General features: G+C 44.8%; 1 protein-coding gene across 6 annotated transcripts in view; it reads right to left on the minus strand.

The window, feature by feature from the left end:
- The window catches only part of LOC142488333 (uncharacterized), an 86,248-nt gene that overhangs the window by 44,975 nt on the left and 21,313 nt on the right, over window positions 1-19,960 (minus strand). The window lies entirely within an intron of this gene.

The following is a 19,960-nucleotide window of genomic DNA, read 5'->3' on the forward strand; positions in this document are numbered from 1 at the left end:
AACAACTCCCAAAGTGATTCAGAAGAATCTTTAGACTCAAACTCTAACTCTGAATGTGATACTGAAGAATAAAGTGATATGTAATTGTATGGATAAATGTCTGCTAGTAAAAATATTTATTCTGCACATTTAATTTAGTGTTTTTTTTTCCTCAAATGTTTTTATTAAATCAAGGGTGCGTCTTATAATCGAGGAAATAGGGTAGTTGAGAACAGATGGGATTCCAGCACTCCGGGAATGTGGTAATACTATTGTATAGAGTGAACGGTGCAATAGGGCGGAGAAGAGAGACAGAGAGAGACACACACACAGAGAGAGAGACACACACACACAGAGAGAGAGACACACACACACAGAGAGAGAGACACACACACACAGAGAGAGAGACACACACACACAGAGAGAGAGACACACACACACAGAGAGAGAGACACACACACAGAGAGAGAGACACACACACAGAGCGAGAGACACACACACACACACACACACACACACACACACACACACACACACACACACACACACACACACACACACACACACAGAGACAGAGACAGAGAGAGACAGAGAGAGAGAGACAGAGATATTAATAATACAGCATAAATGGGGATGCTATAGACAAATATCATAATATTTATTTTTAAGTGATGTAATTTGTGTTATAAATACTTTTTTTGATGTGTCCCGGTTTTTACTTTTGAAAGTCTGGTCTCCCTAGCTGGCGGCCAACATCATGGTGCGTTCGGGGCCTGTGGAGGTATGGCGGCTGAAGAGAAATGGCTCCAAAGAGGCCAGGGGAGGAGCACGCCCCAGCGAAGTGACATCAAATGCGCTGCAGACTGGCCGGCACCGTGGAGTGATTGATGTTCCAGCTGCAGCTCCACGTTTTGCTGTGTCTGCTGCTGCTGGGGGAGAGGGGAGAGGGGTCGAGAGGGGAGGGAAATTCCAGCAGGGGAGGAGGTGGTTCCCCTTTCAGACCAATGAGCTGCACACCCACTGGTAGCAGGGCCTTCCAGCACCTGGGAGGAGCCCGGAGCAGGCCCCAGCCTCATGAACACCTATCCCCAGGGAGCTCCAGCAGGACCAAGAAGAGATCAACGAAGCGCACCCGCCACCCCCCAGCTAAACGGAGGGATGAAGGTCAGGCAGAGATGGCAGAATTGAGGGGCTTGGAAGGAGGATGAGTTTTGGGGGGCTGAAGGTTCTTCTTTTCTGCTGAAAATATTTTTTTTTTTAGCAGCGCCGGAGCCGCGAGAATCGAGCCTGACATGGTGCTGGCTTCAAGTAATGGCTCTGAGTCAGAACAGGAGGAGGAGGAGGGAGGCGCAGGGAGCAAAGAATTCTTACCAGTACGCCGGTGCGACTTCACCCGGCTATACAACGACTTAAAGACCTTGTTACAGGAGATAAAGAGTTATGGAGGGATGTCAATGCCCTAGGGGCCAGAGTGGATGAATCAGAGGCCAAAATAGACCAAACAGTAAAAGCGGTCAAAAGGTCGGAGAGAAAGACCACTTCCCTGCAAACCCAAAATCTCAGAAATCCAAGAAAGGCAAGAAGATGCAGAAAACCGGGAACGCCGGAACAATGTGAGTCTACGGGGGATACCGGAATCAGTGACAGAGCTAGAGGACTTTGTAGCAAGATGGCTGGCAGACACCCTACCTGAAACCCCCAAGCAGGAACTCATTATGGATCGGTGCCACAGAGCACTCAGATCCAATTCCCACCAGACAGAACAACCCAGAGACGCCATCACCAGACTACATTACTACAAAACTAGAGAAAAAGTCATGATGAAGCTGAGGAATCAGCCCTCTATTGCGTTTGAGGGAGCCCGTATGCAGATCTTCCAGGATCTTTCCCCTAAGCTACAGCCTATTACAAAAATCTTACAGGACAACGCGGTCCGTTACCGCTGGACCTTCCCATTCGGCCTACTGGTGGTCAGGAATGAGAAAGCGGTTTCCATGAGGGAGTTGGAAGAGGGGGGCGAGTTCCTCCACAAGGTGGGACTGAACAACTGCACCCAACAATAAAGTAAAGACTCACAGGATCCTGCGTGGGAGAGGGTGCGATCACCAGAGAAGAAGATCCCGGAGAAGGACACATAAAACACAATAAATAAATAAAATGGGTGTTACACTGTGACGATCGTGAGGGTTTGGCCCGGGATTAACGGGGTTACCCCCCCCAATTGGCCCCCTCTAACCTCGCCAGGGAGACAAGGGGTTAACTGGGCTGAGGCCCATAAATGTGATTTAACCCTTGTTATAACATGAAAATGCTTATTCTCCTGTGTAAATGTATTGTTGCTGGATCAGTGTCTGCATAACCCACCCACTGGGACTTAAGGGGTTAATCTTATATGCAGTGCTGAATAAACAGTTACCTGAAAACTGGTAATTTGGGAACGGAGGGCGCCAGCACCCTGATTTTTGGGGGCCGCCTCAGCGTAAAACCCCAAGGACACCCCTATTAAAAAATATAACGTTGTCATAAGAGGAACATATATTTTTGATATTTGTGCCTTTCTGGTGCAGTTTTGAAATGCATACCAGAACCAAATGTTGCCTCTGCCTGCCCTTTGTAATGCAAGCTTCCTCTCTGGAAGTGCAAAAGTGCATATCAAAAGGGACCCAGAGGATTCAGGTCTGGGCCCCAGTGAGCAAAAGGTAATTACCTAATTGTTTATGCGGGAGGCAGGCACAAGGAATAGTTAAGTGTAACAATTCACCCTTACAATGGAAGCCAAAAGCCTGCTTCAAAAGATTTTATTGATGGGGCCAGGGTGGTGCTACCCCATGCAGGATATCTGAATGGTTGACCTTATTAAATATTATGAGATGTCCTTGACTGAACATGCTAAGAGTTACATATTTGTATGCGTGGGATTTAGCATATCTTTTGGGGTCTAAACACTGTATACAGTATGTAACCGCTAAGAAATGCCAGATATTAATATCTCTATTAATTTTCAGATTACACTGTAATATTTGGTCTCTCTGCGAGCGTCAGGTGTGACGGGATGTATTAATATATCTCACCTGCCTGTATGTATTACTGAACTCAAGTTAGGAAGTGATTTGCAGTAAATATGAAATTTTGGTTGAGTTCTGAAAGACTGCAACCCCCCCTCCCCCCCTGTTATGATAATGAGCAGGGACGAGGATGTTTTTGTAAACGTGGTAACTCACACTTACACACCAAGGTTTCCTGCAGGAGTGAACATGACAAATGTCCTCCCTGCTTCAAAGGGTTTATTGATGGGGGGGCTACCGGAAGCTGGAAGTCCAAAATGAGCTTCAAAAGCTTCAAAGGGACTTTTGCTAGACGGCACGGCGCCGTATCTGGGAAAGAGGGGGTTAAAATGATGAAAAGTTCAGTCCGCGCTCTGGCTCTTTAAGCTTGGATTGTTGATCCCTCTCAGGACAAAGGGAGGAAAAACAACACTCCCCTCTCAAACTTACCCAGATGACCCAACATTGAGATCTAAGGGCATCTTTAACTTATCTAATTCCCGTATAGATCATACATTAATGAATGTCTTAGGCAAAGGCCTCTCATTTGCCCCTACACGTAGAGTTAACAATTTTGATCTTTACATTGATTTGCAGAAATTTAATCGCAAGTTAACTCTAAGTAGACACTTTATTTCGGATCAAAGGGGTTATCAAACTACCCCTGATACCATCAATCCTATTGTACAGAAATTGTCTACAAGTGAACAGACACAACTAGTGGACTTGATGTCACTTATGGATGAGGGCATTACTAATACCAACGAAAGTATATTTATACAACATTCATTATTCAAACCTAATTCTGTCTTTCACCCTTATCATTCTAGGGGACATTATATTGATATATTCAATAAATTGGTCGAAAGGGAATTTCAAACTCTGGGACTAGGGAAAGGTTTTCTTATGAATAAGAACTCCAATTTAACTGCACAGGAAAGACATGCGCTAAAAACGCTACAATTAAACCCTAATATAATTATACGTGAAGCAGACAAGGGTGGAGGTATAGTACTCCAAGACAGAGTAGATTATTGCGGCGAAGCTGTCAGACTACTGTCTGATTCACTGTCCTATTGTAAATTACCCAGAGACCCCACAGCTGCATTCAAACTAGAACTAAATGTACATTTGGAAACCGCCTTAACATCAGGCGTACTTAACAAAAAAGAGTTTGAATTCTTATGCTGCTCGGCTCCCACCATCCCTATAATGTACCATTTGCCCAAGATTCACAAATCACTCACGAATCCACCTGGGCGACCCATTATTTCAGGTATTAATTCCCTCACTGTTAATCTTTCTTCTTATGTAGATTCTTTTCTTCAACCTTTAGTACCACTATTACCTTCCCATTTACTAGACACCACTTCACTTCTCACTATTCTTTCAGATTTCACATGGAAATCTTCTTATCATCTAGCCACTCTTGATGTTCAATCACTCTACACTTCTATTCCACATGAAGGGGGTTTGGATGCTATTGATCACTTTTTGGCACTACACGGCACTCTACCTTTTCTCCAACGTAGGTTTATTCACAGTTCAATTGAATTTATATTGAAACACAATTATTTTCTTGTTGAACACGAGTTTTATTTACAATTGTGTGGCACTGCAATGGGGACACGTTTTGCACCATCCTTCGCAAATCTGTATATGGGATGGTGGGAATCGACCAACATATGGGGCATCGATGTGTATGCGCCACAGTTGATCATGTGGCGCAGATACATCGATGATGTGATTGTTATCTGGGACGGTGATGAAACCTCGTTTGATAACTTCGTTGCAAGGTTGAATGATAATTTGTTCAATCTCACTTTTACCAGTGAAATAAGTCCAAGTAAGATTATCTTCTTGGACTTAGAAATTTACATATTTGACAACAAGTTACATACGAAAACCCATTTTAAAAACACTAATGTTAACTCCTTTCTACACCCAGAAAGTGGACATGAAAGGAGATGCATTAATAACATTCCATTCAGCCAGTTTTTACGCATTAGGCGTAACTGTGCTGATATAGAAACGTTCAAGGTACAATCTCAAATACTCTTTGAGCGTTTCTTTCAAAAGGGCTATGATGTGACTCTTATAGATAGAGCCTACAAAAGAGCATTAAACATCAATAGGAAGAAACTGATTCAACCTAAGAATAGTAAACCCAATGGTAAACAACAGTGTGTCTCCACAGGAAAGACACTAGTTCAACCATTGGAGAATCCAGTGAATAATGGCTCTCTTATCACATTGCCCACTACAGATTCCAGTGAAACAGATCATAAAAATAATAAAAGGAAGAATGAGAAACACGCACCATATTTCGTAACAAAATTTAATAGTTCTCATAGAAAGATAAAATATATTTTTGAACAAATATTGGTACATTTTGCAGATGGATCCAATCTTGGCAAAAACTTTACCAGAAAGACCAATGATTGTGTTCACAAAATCCGACAATCTAAAAAGTATTTTGGCCCCTAGCCTCCTCAAAGGCAGTGATTCAAACAAAAAGAAAGATCTTAGGGAGATGTTAGGTATTAAAGGTAACCACAGATGCAATAGGTGTAAAATCTGTCCACGAATGCTTACTCAGGATTACTTTAAATCTAAAGCGACAGATATTAGATATGAAATTACTAGTTACATCGATTGCGTAACCACTTATATCATTTATATCCTGCAATGTGGATGTGGTTTACAGTATGTGGGCCGTACTAAACGTCAGCTCAAAATTAGAGTGATGGAGCACCTCAGAAATATCACTAATATTCCCAAGCTACTGGCATCTAATAAACCATTAACACACCTGTTGACACACTTTAAGGATGTCCATCAGTGTAGCACCATAGGGGTTAAATATATGGGCATCGAACATATAACAACTAATGTACGGGCTGGTAACATAGATCTCCAGATTGCAAAAAGGGAGCAATTCTGGATTTTTACCCTCCAATCCAAGTACCCGGGGGGCTTGAACGACTATGTGGAATTAACCCCCTTTTTGAGGTGAAACCATGCATACTGCAATTTGATACAAACATTGGTCTTATACTTTTTTATCTGTTTTTTATCTGTTTTTTTTAGCTATTTCATCATTACAGTGGTTTTTATTCATTTTATAAACCTTTTTTCTACCTTTCTTCAATTCTTTCCCTCCCTCCACCCACCTTTCCATTTGTTTTATTTCCCATATTTTAAAAGTTATTTATATGTCATTTAATGTTATTAATGTTGATATCTAGTATGCACATATACTTTGTTTTTTATGCTATTATTATGCATATTTTATTGCACTTGACTATCTGGGACACATGACTTTGGCTCTCCTTTGGGGTCTGTTTGCCTTTTTATTTGCACTTATATATGTGCTTAATTGGTGTAGTTCATTGCTGAATCAAATACACTAACAGGGAGGTCTTCCTTGTGTGGCCAGCCCCCATCAGCATATGAGCCTGATTGGCTGTGCAGCCATTGGTATCAACCAATGACGCACAGAACTAGACCTATAAAGGACCCCTAAACAGGTGTCCCAGATATCGCCTGAAGAAGTTTACTTAGGTAAACGAAACGCGTCGCGACTGTTGTGGCTGGCGGTTTTATTACCCACCATCAGTACACACTCAAGTGTACCGTTCCTGCTTTTTTCCGATCGTTTTTATGCTATCAAAAACGGACAGGCATCCTAAGGACACCTATTGAAGGCCCCGGTTCCTGCACATGTGTGCTACACTCTGCACCACGCTACCACACGTGGAGGACAGGAGAGGAAACAGAGACAGCCCTAGCGCGCGGGTCTGATCTCTTAGAACTGAGATTACCCTTCATATTTCCTATTTGATGCCCTACTCCTGTGATAGACACCAGATCGGGGATTATTAAAGAAATTTTATATGTAAGTTACTAATTTTATTATTTGTTGCTAATACAATATCTATCTCTCATCTTGGTGCGCTTTTGTGTTTTTTCTTGTTTTGCTGATATTGGTATCACCATCGGGGTTCCGGTGGAGACCACATTTGGAGGTGGGGGAGACACCTCATAAACACAGAAGCAGCAAGAGAACTGAGAGGGATCAACAATCCAAGCTTAAAGAGCCAGAGCGCGGACTGAACTTTTCATTACTGGTAATCTGTGTGACTCACTTGTTGGGTCACCCAGTCACTACATTCTTTTTCCCATCCAGTTTACGCAGCTACTTTAAGTCTCTTTTATTAATTTTTTCCAATTTTTACATATTTTTGTTTTAATTGGTATTATTTGTGCATTACTTGTTATATTATTGTACTGTATTTAATAGTTTTTTAACATGTTTCGCCCACCCCTCCTACCCATTCCCTTTCCTCCCCCTCCCATTGTTCCTACCTCTTTTTCCTTTTTTCCCTCTCCCCTCCTACCTCAACCTCCACTCTCTCTGTCTTCCCCACCCTTGTCACCATCCCTATACGGACGTATTATGGCTGAATCAAATACCAGCCAATTTCTGGATTGTCTTAAAAACAGGTTTAACAAACCAGAGCTGTTTAGTAAGATATTCTCAGATATACCAATAGAAGAGGTGGCAACACAATGTTTAACTTCCCTAATGAATGAATTACATAAACTTTTGGAAAAAGAAACCAAGTCATGGCTAGAAATGGCCACATTAGAGGAGTATATAAGGGTGGGTCGCATACCAAGGGGACTTAGAGTCCTTAAACCCTCCACATATAACACGGATAGTCCTGAGTTTGTCAAAGAATGGGAAAGGATCCAAGACCATTGCTCACTGGAGCTAATGCGGTTGTTAATTCTAGAGAGAAAGAAAGAAATCATTGAAATAGATGGTAAAATAACACAAGCTAAGAATGAAATCTTGGAGATCCCCTGCCTTGACAAACTACCCGAATTGACTAAAGAAATGAATGTCAAACTAAGGAGATCAGAAAATCAGATTTTGATCAATAAAAACAAAAAATTCCTTAGAGATAAGAGGGACTACGCACTTAACATTCAGCGATGTTGGGATACAGTAAAGGAAATAACTGCAGACGGGGACCCTGTTATACGTGACACTAATCCATCTAATATCACAGCCATTAACCTGACTAAAGGACCCTTACAAACCCAACACACTAACCCAAAAACTAATGTTTCTATCCCAAGGACACCAAGGGACCCTAATTTCTATGCGAGACCCACCCATGAGAAACATACTAGACGGCCATCCAAATACCAGAGGAATGAAACTATAGATCACTCCGCACAGGTGAATCACACATATAGACCACAACAATCTAACCCTCCTTATGCCAAACAAAACAGGAGGTATAGCAATAAATCACATACTCCGCAAAATAGGAGAGATATTAATGCACCTAAGAAACATACCAATTTTAGGGAGAAACATGCACATATCTCACATGCCATACCGTTGCAAAACAAATATGAAGTTTTGAAGGATCCAAATGAGGGAATAGAGAATGAGGATTTTTTAAACAGGTTGGAAAAAATGAGAAAATCAATATCAACTTGGGATTCCAACCATCCGCCTCTATTGGGAGCCCCCCAAAAAATCACAAGGAAAAGACAGGATTCAGGAGAGGGCACAGGGGAATCAGGACAAAGGGAGGAAAAACAACACTCCCCTCTCAAACTTACCCAGATGACCCAACATTGAGATCTAAGGGCATCTTTAACTTATCTAATTCCCGTATAGATCATACATTAATGAATGTCTTAGGCAAAGGCCTCTCATTTGCCCCTACACGTAGAGTTAACAATTTTGATCTTTACATTGATTTGCAGAAATTTAATCGCAAGTTAACTCTAAGTAGACACTTTATTTCGGATCAAAGGGGTTATCAAACTACCCCTGATACCATCAATCCTATTGTACAGAAATTGTCTACAAGTGAACAGACACAACTAGTGGACTTGATGTCACTTATGGATGAGGGCATTACTAATACCAACGAAAGTATATTTATACAACATTCATTATTCAAACCTAATTCTGTCTTTCACCCTTATCATTCTAGGGGACATTATATTGATATATTCAATAAATTGGTCGAAAGGGAATTTCAAACTCTGGGACTAGGGAAAGGTTTTCTTATGAATAAGAACTCCAATTTAACTGCACAGGAAAGACATGCGCTAAAAACGCTACAATTAAACCCTAATATAATTATACGTGAAGCAGACAAGGGTGGAGGTATAGTACTCCAAGACAGAGTAGATTATTGCGGCGAAGCTGTCAGACTACTGTCTGATTCACTGTCCTATTGTAAATTACCCAGAGACCCCACAGCTGCATTCAAACTAGAACTAAATGTACATTTGGAAACCGCCTTAACATCAGGCGTACTTAACAAAAAAGAGTTTGAATTCTTATGCTGCTCGGCTCCCACCATCCCTATAATGTACCATTTGCCCAAGATTCACAAATCACTCACGAATCCACCTGGGCGACCCATTATTTCAGGTATTAATTCCCTCACTGTTAATCTTTCTTCTTATGTAGATTCTTTTCTTCAACCTTTAGTACCACTATTACCTTCCCATTTACTAGACACCACTTCACTTCTCACTATTCTTTCAGATTTCACATGGAAATCTTCTTATCATCTAGCCACTCTTGATGTTCAATCACTCTACACTTCTATTCCACATGAAGGGGGTTTGGATGCTATTGATCACTTTTTGGCACTACACGGCACTCTACCTTTTCTCCAACGTAGGTTTATTCACAGTTCAATTGAATTTATATTGAAACACAATTATTTTCTTTTTGAACACGAGTTTTATTTACAATTGTGTGGCACTGCAATGGGGACACGTTTTGCACCATCCTTCGCAAATCTGTATATATGGGATGGTGGGAATCGACCAACATATGGGGCATCGATGTGTATGCGCCACAGTTGATCATGTGGCGCAGATACATCGATGATGTGATTGTTATCTGGGACGGTGATGAAACCTCGTTTGATAACTTCGTTGCAAGGTTGAATGATAATTTGTTCAATCTCACTTTTACCAGTGAAATAAGTCCAAGTAAGATTATCTTCTTGGACTTAGAAATTTACATATTTGACAACAAGTTACATAAAAAATTCCTTAGAGATAAGTTACATACGAAAACCCATTTTAAAAACACTAATGTTAACTCCTTTCTACACCCAGAAAGTGGACATGAAAGGAGATGCATTAATAACATTCCATTCAGCCAGTTTTTACGCATTAGGCGTAACTGTGCTGATATAGAAACGTTCAAGGTACAATCTCAAATACTCTTTGAGCGTTTCTTTCAAAAGGGCTATGATGTGACTCTTATAGATAGAGCCTACAAAAGAGCATTAAACATCAATAGGAAGAAACTGATTCAACCTAAGAATAGTAAACCCAATGGTAAACAACAGTGTGTCTCCACAGGAAAGACACTAGTTCAACCATTGGAGAATCCAGTGAATAATGGCTCTCTTATCACATTGCCCACTACAGATTCCAGTGAAACAGATCATAAAAATAATAAAAGGAAGAATGAGAAACACGCACCATATTTCGTAACAAAATTTAATAGTTCTCATAGAAAGATAAAATATATTTTTGAACAAATATTGGTACATTTTGCAGATGGATCCAATCTTGGCAAAAACTTTACCAGAAAGACCAATGATTGTGTTCACAAAATCCGACAATCTAAAAAGTATTTTGGCCCCTAGCCTCCTCAAAGGCAGTGATTCAAACAAAAAGAAAGATCTTAGGGAGATGTTAGGTATTAAAGGTAACCACAGATGCAATAGGTGTAAAATCTGTCCACGAATGCTTACTCAGGATTACTTTAAATCTAAAGCGACAGATATTAGATATAAAATTACTAGTTACATCGATTGCGTAACCACTTATATCATTTATATCCTGCAATGTGGATGTGGTTTACAGTATGTGGGCCGCACTAAACGCCAGCTCAAAATTAGAGTGATGGAGCACCTCAGAAATATCACCAATATTCCCAAGCTACTGGCATCTAATAAACCATTAACACACCTGTTGACACACTTTAAGGATGTCCATCAGTGTAGCACCATAGGGGTTAAATATATGGGCATCGAACATATAACAACTAATGTACGGGCTGGTAACATAGATCTCCAGATTGCAAAAAGGGAGCAATTCTGGATTTTTACCCTCCAATCCAAGTACCCGGGGGGCTTGAACGACTATGTGGAATTAACCCCCTTTTTGAGGTGAAACCATGCATACTGCAATTTGATACAAACATTGGTCTTATACTTTTTTATCTGTTTTTTATCTGGTTTTTTTAGCTATTTCATCATTACAGTGGTTTTTATTCATTTTATAAACCTTTTTTCTACCTTTCTTCAATTCTTTCCCTCCCTCCACCCACCTTTCCATTTGTTTTATTTCCCATATTTTAAAAGTTATTTATATGTCATTTAATGTTATTAATGTTGATATCTAGTATGCACATATACTTTGTTTTTTATGCTATTATTATGCATATTTTATTGCACTTGACTATCTGGGACACATGACTTTGGCTCTCCTTTGGGGTCTGTTTGCCTTTTTATTTGCACTTATATATGTGCTTAATTGGTGTAGTTCATTGCTGAATCAAATACACTAACAGGGAGGTCTTCCTTGTGTGGCCCGCCCCCATCAGCATATGAGCCTGATTGGCTGTGCAGCCATTGGTATTAACCAATGACGCACAGAACTAGACCTATAAAGGACCCCTAAACAGGTGTCCCAGATATCGCCTGAAGAAGTTTACTTAGGTAAACGAAACGCGTCGCGACTGTTGTGGCTGGCGGTTTTATTACCCACCATCAGTACACACTCAAGTGTACCGTTCCTGCTTTTTTCCGATCGTTTTTATGCTATCAAAAACGGACAGGCATCCTAAGGACACCTATTGAAGGCCCCGGTTCCTGCACATGTGTGCTACACTCTGCACCACGCTACCACACGTGGAGGACAGGAGAGGAAACAGAGACAGCCCTAGCGCGCGGGTCTGATCTCTTAGAACTGAGATTACCCTTCATATTTCCTATTTGATGCCCTACTCCTGTGATAGACACCAGATCGGGGATTATTAAAGAAATTTTATATGTAAGTTACTAATTTTATTATTTGTTGCTAATACAATATCTATCTCTCATCTTGGTGCGCTTTTGTGTTTTTTCTTGTTTTGGGGTTAAAATGATATATAAGTCAGAACCACCTTTTACCCATTGTTCTTCATGCAAATGGTTCTTCATGCAAATGTCTTCATGCATGTGTCCTGCATGTATTGCTGTGATGTCAACTGAAATATGGCAGAAGTGGCCCAGTCTGTATCCTGATGGCCTTCTGTCCTAATCTTTAAGTAAGTGTCTATATTTTGCTATTATTTGTACATTATCTGTTGTGTTCACCTATCTTAAGGAATAAATACAATTTGTTATATCGAAGTCTCGTCCCAGTTCAAACCCAGGTATATATATATTTATATATATAGTTTTTGGTGTAAATTACAGCCTGTCACAAGCTACCGTGACAAGCTTGTAATAACTGGTGGCAGCTGGCGGGACTGAACTGGACCTGGATTACAGTATTCTGCAGGGGTACTGTGATCCAGTGGGAACTTGATGGTAATTGCAAGTTCCTGGGACTAAAGATATTGAACACACAGTGTACAACATATAACACAAGATATGGCACCCCCTCACTGTTCCCCTACTTGTGAGAAGCATTGCCTCCAGAACCAAAGTGCCGGCCATCCGTCTGACTGGAGCCGGGCACTGAGACCGGAGGAGTGCATCAAGTCGGCGCGGGCACCAGCAGCCAGCAAGGCTGAGAGAGAGACAGCAATCGGTGAGCATGAAACCCGGCAGGCTGAGCAAAGATCCACAGCTGCAGCTGCTGTAACCATCACACCGCCCGGAGAGCAGGGAAGGGACCCAGCTCCGGGACAGCAGAGACTTGTGGAGGGAGCGGGTGGTCTCGGAGACCATGGAAGTCTTGCACCAGGAGAGGTATTGGCCGTTGCGGCGGCCAGTCCATTTTACACAGAATTGCTGGCCCTGATGTTTGCGCAGGGAGAGATGTCCCCGGCAGAGCGGCTCGAGCAGCTGAAGCTGGCAATGATCCGACCCGCTTATCCCCTCCCAGAGCCCGGCGCTCAAGCATCTCCACTCTGGACTCCGTTGCCCCTTGCTGGTGTTAGTCCACCGGTGGCGGAGAAGCACCGGTAGTTGCTGCGGCACTGCCAACAAATGGGCCACAATAATGCCCAGTGCCCTGACCGTGCGCGGTCAGGCGAAGAAGCCCCTCAGGGCCAACGCTCACGAGCTGCGGAAAAGATGACCCAGTTAGCGGCATCCTCTGATGGCTCCCGCCCAGCCGGGGCGACAACCCTCCTCGGGACGTCTCCTGGAGAACCTGGATGGGCTGCATCAGCAACAGCGGCGGAGAGCAGCGGCCATCCACCTGATCCCGGCGGAGAACCAGCGGCGGCGGCAGAGAAGAAGTTTTATTTGGGGGGAGGGGCAGGGTTTGCGGGAGGGGGTTATTTTACCAAGTTTGCATGGAGCTGTGTTCCTCCACAAAGACCTGGGACCCTTGTCCTGCACCGTTTTACCTGTACCCATCCCGGGCGCTGTTGTGGCAGCGGCCCGGTGCTGCCCAGCCCAGATGGGGCCGGCGGCGGCCGCTCCAGTCCCCCTGCAATTGGGACCAACGGAGGCGGCGGTCTCTGCGGGGACCAGCAAGGTAAGCCAGACCAAGTCGCAGACTGACTCTGACTTATGTTTCCCTATGACTGTACCCTGTTGTTTCACTATAGGGGTGACCGGGGGGTGGCAGGAGATAGGGGTACCAGGGGAGGGGAAGGAAGGGCAGCTTGTAGGGCAGCTAGACTCCCCCATTACCCTGGCGGAGCAGCAAGGGGACTCTTAGTTAAGAGCCCCACTGTTGCAGCCTTGCTATGGGTTGGAGGTATCCGGGGTTGTGGCAAAGTTAGACCACCCCCAGACTACCTGCCAGCCAGGAGCTAAGGTGGGTGCAGCTGCACCAGCAACCCTGAGCTCATCCCCGGTAATGGGGAGACAGTGTCAGGGAGATGGCCTCACTCAGGTGTCCCTAGGATCCAGGTTAGGATTAGCTAGGGAGAAGCGGAGTGAGGGGAGGCTGCAGGTAGGTAGCCAGCCTCAGTTCTCAGTGGGAGAAGAAGGGCTAGTGGTAGCCGGGGAGGTACAGCAGCAGGTATGGCAGCTAGAATCCCCCATTACCCTGGCAGAGCTTCAGGGGGTTTCTCACATCAGCAACCCCCTGTTGCAGCCTAGCTATGGGCTGGGGGTATCATGGACAGTGGCCAGTTTTTGCCACCCCAGAGATACCTGCCAGCCAGGAGCTAAGGCGGTTGCATCTGGAGAGGTGCCCCTGAGCTCATCCCTGGTATGGGGGAGACAGTGTCAGGGAGATGGCCTCACTCAGGTGTCCCTAGGACCCAGGTTAGGGTTAGCTAGGGAGAAGCGGAGTGAGGGGAGGCTGCAGGTAGGTAGCCAGCAGCAGATCTCAGTGAGAGAAGGAGGGCTAGTGGTAGCCAGGGAGGGAAAGCAGCAAGTATTGCAGCTAGAGTTTCCCGTTACCCTGGCAGAGCCTCAGGGGGTGTCTCAGATCGGCAGCCCCCTGTTGCAGCCGGCTATGGGCTGGGGGTATCCGGGGCAGTGGCAGGCTTGTGCCACCCCAGGGATACCTGCCAGCCAAGCGCTAAGGCGGTTGCATCTGGAGAGGTGCCCCTGAGCTCATCCCTGGTAAGGGGGAGACAAGGTCAGGGAGGTAAGTGCACTCAGGTAGTTCCAGGGTCTGGGTTAGGATTGCCCAGGGAGGAGAGGAGTGCAGGTGGGCTGCAGGGAGGTAAGCAGCAGGAGTCATCAGCAGGGGCTGAGGTGCTGGGCCTAGGGGAGGCTAGGCAGGGAGACCCTGGGAAGCATGGGAAGATAGGAAGTCAGTGGGGTGTCAGGCAACTGGCAGAAGCGAGGGATGGGCTAGGTAGGCAGAAAGTCCCTTGCTCTGACGGGCCAGGAGTGACCCCCCTGACAGATTCCCCAAGGTTCCCAAAGGGAGGGCTGTGGGTAGATAGGCAGCCAGGGAGGAGAGTCAGGAGTATAGCGGAGCAGCTACGGGTGGGCACAGAGCCAGGGCAGGTAGGGTCCCTACAGAATAGTGACATAACCCTGTCCCAGACTTGGTTGACAGGAAAGCGACGGTCTGTGCTGGATAGCTGGTCTCCTGTTGGTGCAGAGATATGCCAGTTTCTGGGCAATGTGCAGCATAGACTGCACAGGAGCCCCTTTCACCATGGACTTGGTTCACAAGGCACTGGGTGGGGGGCAGAGGGAGGCAAAGGAGAATGCCCGGCTTTGCAGGACAAGGTACTGGTCATTGCCGCTGGGGTACCAGGGCCCCTGGAGCGGGGGAGGTGTGACGATCGTGAGGGTTTGGCCCGGGATTAACGGGGTTACCCCCCCAATTGGCCCCCTCTAACCTCGCCAGGGAGACAAGGGGTTAACTGGGCTGAGGCCCAGAAATGTGATTTAACCCTTGTTATAACATGAAAATGCTTATTCTCCTGTGTAAATGTATTGTTGCTGGATCAGTGTCTGCATAACTCACCCACTGGGACTTAAGGGGTTAATCTTATATGCAGTGCTGAGTAAACAGTTACCTGAAAACTGGTAATTTGGGAACGGAGGGCGCCAGCACCCTGATTTTTGGGGGCCGCCTCAGCGTAAAACCCCAAGGACACCCCTATTAAAAAATATAACGTTGTCATAAGAGGAACATATATTTTTGATATTTGTGCCTTTCTGGTGCAGTTTTGAAATGCATACCAGAACCAAATGTTGCCTCTGCCTGCCCTTTGTAATGCAAGCCTCCTCTCTGGAAGTGCAAAAGTGCATATCAAAAGGGACCCAGAGGATTCAGGTCTGGGCCCCAGTGAGCAAAAGGTAATTACCTAATTGTTTATGCGGGAGGCAGGCACAAGGAATAGTTAAGTGTAACAATTCACCCTTACAATGGAAGCCAAAAGCCTGCTTCAAAAGGTTTTATTGATGGGGCCAGGGTGGTGCTACCCCATGCAGGATATCTGAATGGTTGACCTTATTAAATATTATGAGATGTCCTTGACTGAACATGCTAAGAGTTACATATTTGTATGCGTGGGATTTAGCATATCTTTTGGGGTCTAAACACTGTATATGTAACCGCTAAGAAATGCCAGATATTAATATCTCTATTAATTTTCAGATTACACTGTAATGTTTGGTCTCTCTGCGAGCGTCAGGTGTGACGGGATGTATTAATATATCTCACCTGCCTGTATGTATTACTGAACTCAAGTTAGGAAGTGATTTGCAGTAAATATGAAATTTTGGTTGAGTTCTGAAAGACTGCAACCCCCCCCCCTGTTATGATAATGAGCAGGGACGAGGATGTTTTTGTAAACGTGGTAACTCACACTTACACACCAAGGTTTCCTGCAGGAGTGAACATGACAAATGTCCTCCCTGCTTCAAAGGGTTTATTGATGGGGGGGCTACCCCAAGCTGGAAGTCCAAAATGAGCTTCAAAAGCTTCAAAGGGACTTTTGCTAGACGGCACGGCGCCGTATCTGGGAAAGAGGGGGTTAAAATGATATATAAGTCAGAACCACCTTTTACCCATTGTTCTTCATGCAAATGGTTCTTCATGCAAATGGTTCTTCATGCAAATGTCTTCATGCATGTGTCCTGCATGTATTGCTGTGATGTCAACTGAAATATGGGAGAAGTGGCCCAGTCTGTATCCTGATGGCCTTCTGTCCTAATCTTTAAGTAAGTGTCTATATTTTGCTGTTATTTGTACATTATCTGTTGTGTTCACCTATCTTAAGGAATAAATACAATTTGTTATATCTAAGTCTCGTCCCAGTTCAAACCCAGGTATATATATATTTATATATAGTTTTGGTGTAAATTACAGCCTGTCATAAGCTACCGTGACATACACACAATAAAGGTTCCAGTTCCAGTTGAAGTTATAGTTGAAAAGTTATTGTCCCACACAAGAGATCAAAATGTTCAGTCGGCGACCTGTTGGAAGCTAAAGGGAAAGTCTTACCTGATTACGATACAAAAGTGAAGCTGGAGAGGCCCCAGAGTAAGATGGCGGAACAAGTCTTCAGCGGTCCCACGGCTTAAAACGCAAGACCAGGAAGTAAGGAGAAGGCGGGAGAAAGAGGCGCGAAGACATCCTTCCTCGGCGGGAACCTGGGCCGGAATGAGGAGAGCCGGAGATATGTCACCACCACATCTCGCGAGACCGGCGGCCATCTTTGAGGGGAAAGTGAGGAAGATTGCGAGACCGTGAAAGCTCCGGAGGACGGATAAAAAAGGCGGTCGGACTGGCAGTCAGCAACGGGCAACAGAGGGGCGATCGGACAGTCGGAAAATGGAGGAGAAGGGGACGGCTGCCCGGACGGGCAGCAAGAGAGGGCAAGAATGGCCCAGAAGGGGGGTGGAGAGGGGGAGATGAGGAATGAGGAGCGAACGTACGAAATGAGGGGGGGGGTGATATGAGGAAAGGGGGGGGGGGAAGGGAAGGAAGAAGAGCCACAAGAGGGAAAAAGGGAGTTGGTGGAGGAGGGTGGGGGTCGAGCTAAAGAGGGGAAGCATGTAGAAAGAAGGAGTGAGGAGGTGACATAAAAGGAAAGGGGGGAGACAGGTGAGATAAGAGGAGATGGGGAGGGGGAGAAGAGAAGCAGTAAGAAGGCAGAGGAAGTTAGTAGAGGGAGGGAGGGAGAGACAAGGAGTGGAGGAAGATGACACATGAAGAGGGGAGGCATGAAGAGGAAAGTGCAAGGAGAAGGGAAGAGTGGGGTGAGGAAGGAGACCATAGAGAGGTTTCTAGGTGAGAAGGGGAGCAAGCGGAAGGAAGAGGGGCAGGAATTCATTAAGGACAAGAGAATCGCCACAGAGGAAGGTGTATAGGAAGAGAAGTATAGGTAAGAGGGGCAGGACCCGCCGGAGGAGTGGGCACACAGGGAAATATAGAAACAAGAACTGGGGTTTGTGTGGGCACTTGGAGGACACAACAGTGCCATAATCCTGCCCACTCAGCAGCGTCGGAGACACGCAAGAGATAGGGAAGGGAGAGAGAAGAAGGAGCGACACAGTAACAAGAGACAGGGGCCCAGGTTAGGGTCTGCGCCACCAGTTTGGAGGCCAGGCGGTTGGGAAGTTGGGAGAAAAAATAAATCCGAAAAAAACATGCCAAACTCAGAATTTTTTTAGATACCTCCAGATCAGAGCATTCTACAACAAATGCCCAATTCAGCTGGCACGTACTAATTTAGAGCAGCTCTGTTCCAGAGTGACGGACACAAGGGGACTAACATCTAGAATGTACAAAAAAGTGTTCTGTCCAAACACAAAGAACAACACAAAACTGGGTTACATGCGACAGTGGGAGAGAGACCTAGGAGAGACGTTAGAGGACGGACTGGGATAAAATTTTATTGGCAACAGCTAAAAGCTCAATATGCACCTCTTTAAAGGAGAATGCATATAAAGTCCTAATGAGGTGGTATCTTACCCCAATGAGATTATCTAAATTTGTCAAAGGCTACCCCCCATTGTGCCCTAAACAATGTGGGGAGCCGACCGACCTTCTCCATATGCTGTGGTCTTGTAAGAAAGTGGCTCACTTATGGGAATACATTAAAAACATTGGCTACAGAGGATTCTTAACCTCACAATCACAGGGTATCTCGAAATTTGAACACAAATTGATTGCACATTTTGCAACAGCCACGTGATGTGAGATCGCAGCATGATGAAAACAAACAGAGATTCCATCCAGCCCCAAAATCCGAAACAGAATTTGGCAGGTATGCCAGATGGAACAGCTGACGAGTATGGTCAACGACACTGGCACAAACTTTCTAAAAGTCTGGGCACCATGGTTGGCACAGACGGACATCCCGGGGGTAGATGCCACCACAATACTGCACTGATAGATCTAGCTGCATTCTCCTATGACAGGACACAGGCCACAATGACTGGTTAGTTGGACAGGTAAAGAAGGACAATTGTGATTAGGATAGGCCCTAGGTAGAGAACCCTATGAAAGAAGGAAGAAGGTGAACCATCACGGAGGAAGAGTCCGTATCCTGCCTCAGACTGCGGTGGTCTCCCCTTCCCCCCTCCCCGATTGGTCCTCCCAAGTGTTGTAAGTGTTAGTCCTGTAGGTCTGAAGTTTGTCTTGTTTATTCCGTTATATGTTGATTTAAGGGGTGTACAGAACATTGACAATTAATTGTGAGATAATGTATGTATTTCAACAACCCAATAAAATCAGAGTTGGAAAAAAAAAAAAAAGTTTCTCCACTAGAACAATATTCCGAAATTTTATCATAGTAATGATATATATCGCAATAAATTTGTTCAAATAAAAAAAGTCTGAAAATGTTCTAGTAAATCTAAATAAAATGTGTTCCAAAAAATACAATTTCCTTAGATTAGATTAAGAAACCATAATTACCAAACCATTTCCATGCCTACACTTCACCTTTTCATACCTACGCTGCTCCCATCACCATCATCCCCTCACTCACCTACACTGCTCCCATCTCCCCAACATCCTCTTCATCTGATCACTCACCTACACTGCTCCCATCTCCCCAACATCCTATTCATCACATCACTCACCTAAACTCAGGGCCACCGAGAGGGGGGGGATAGCCGGTACTGGTGTCCCAGGCCCGGTGGCCGGACAAAGCAGTTGCCGACGGGCCCCAGCTCTCCCCACCCGCAGGTCTCTTCCTCTATCTCTGTCCTACACCGAGCCCTCTGATGTCATTAGCGTGCCGGGCCTTCTGACGTCGGCGTGCTGGAAGTGAGCTT

The sequence above is a fragment of the Ascaphus truei genome, chromosome 2 (assembly GCF_040206685.1).
Source record: "Ascaphus truei isolate aAscTru1 chromosome 2, aAscTru1.hap1, whole genome shotgun sequence".
NCBI classification, from domain to species: Eukaryota; Metazoa; Chordata; class Amphibia; order Anura; family Ascaphidae; genus Ascaphus; species Ascaphus truei.